This window comes from Gossypium arboreum, chromosome 2 (genome assembly GCF_025698485.1).
Source record: "Gossypium arboreum isolate Shixiya-1 chromosome 2, ASM2569848v2, whole genome shotgun sequence".
In the NCBI taxonomy this organism is placed as follows: Eukaryota; Viridiplantae; Streptophyta; class Magnoliopsida; order Malvales; family Malvaceae; genus Gossypium; species Gossypium arboreum.
In genome coordinates, this window is record NC_069071.1 from 94704383 (window position 1) to 94704986 (window position 604).

General features: G+C 41.9%; 1 non-coding gene across 1 annotated transcript; it reads left to right on the forward strand.

Annotated features, from left to right (window-relative positions):
* The first annotated feature begins 226 nt into the window (after positions 1 to 226).
* On the forward strand, positions 227 to 333 carry LOC128289746 (small nucleolar RNA R71). Its single transcript, XR_008279390.1, has one exon. It is a non-coding gene; the product is annotated as a small nucleolar RNA R71 (small nucleolar RNA).
* The last annotated feature ends 271 nt before the right edge of the window (positions 334 to 604 follow it).

Consider the following 604-nt stretch of genomic DNA (forward strand, 5'->3'; position numbering starts at 1 on the left):
TGTAAGTGAAGTGAGAGCGTCCACTTCATGGATTCCAGCAAATTGTCTTACTGACATTGCTCGATTGTTTGGCCACTGATAATTGTTACTGGCGATCCTCTCGATGGTTTCATAAGCCTCATTGTAAGACTTAGATAAGATAGCACCGTTAGTAGAAGCATCTACTACCATCCTTGTGTGAGTGTTGAGACCATTGTAAAATGTCTCAAGTTGGATGCAATGTGGAATTCCGTGATGAGGGTACTTTCGTAATAACTCTTTGAATCTTTCCCATGCCTCACACAAGGACTCATCATCCATTTTTTGGAAACCAGTAATCTCATTTCTCAGCTTAGCAATCTTGCTAGGCAGGAAATACTTCACAAGAAATCTCTCTGCTAACTCTTGCCATGTAGAAATCAAGTTCGGTGGCAGTGAGTTTAACCAAGCTCAAGCTTTGTTCCTCAACGAGTATGGGAACAGTTTTAATCGTAATGCATCTTCGGTACTCCGGCTAGCTTGAAAGAGTCACTCACCTTCATAAACAGTCTTAAATGAAGATGAGGATCTTCAGTAGGCATTCCACTGAACTGGCCCACTGTCTAAAGCATCTGGAACATGACTG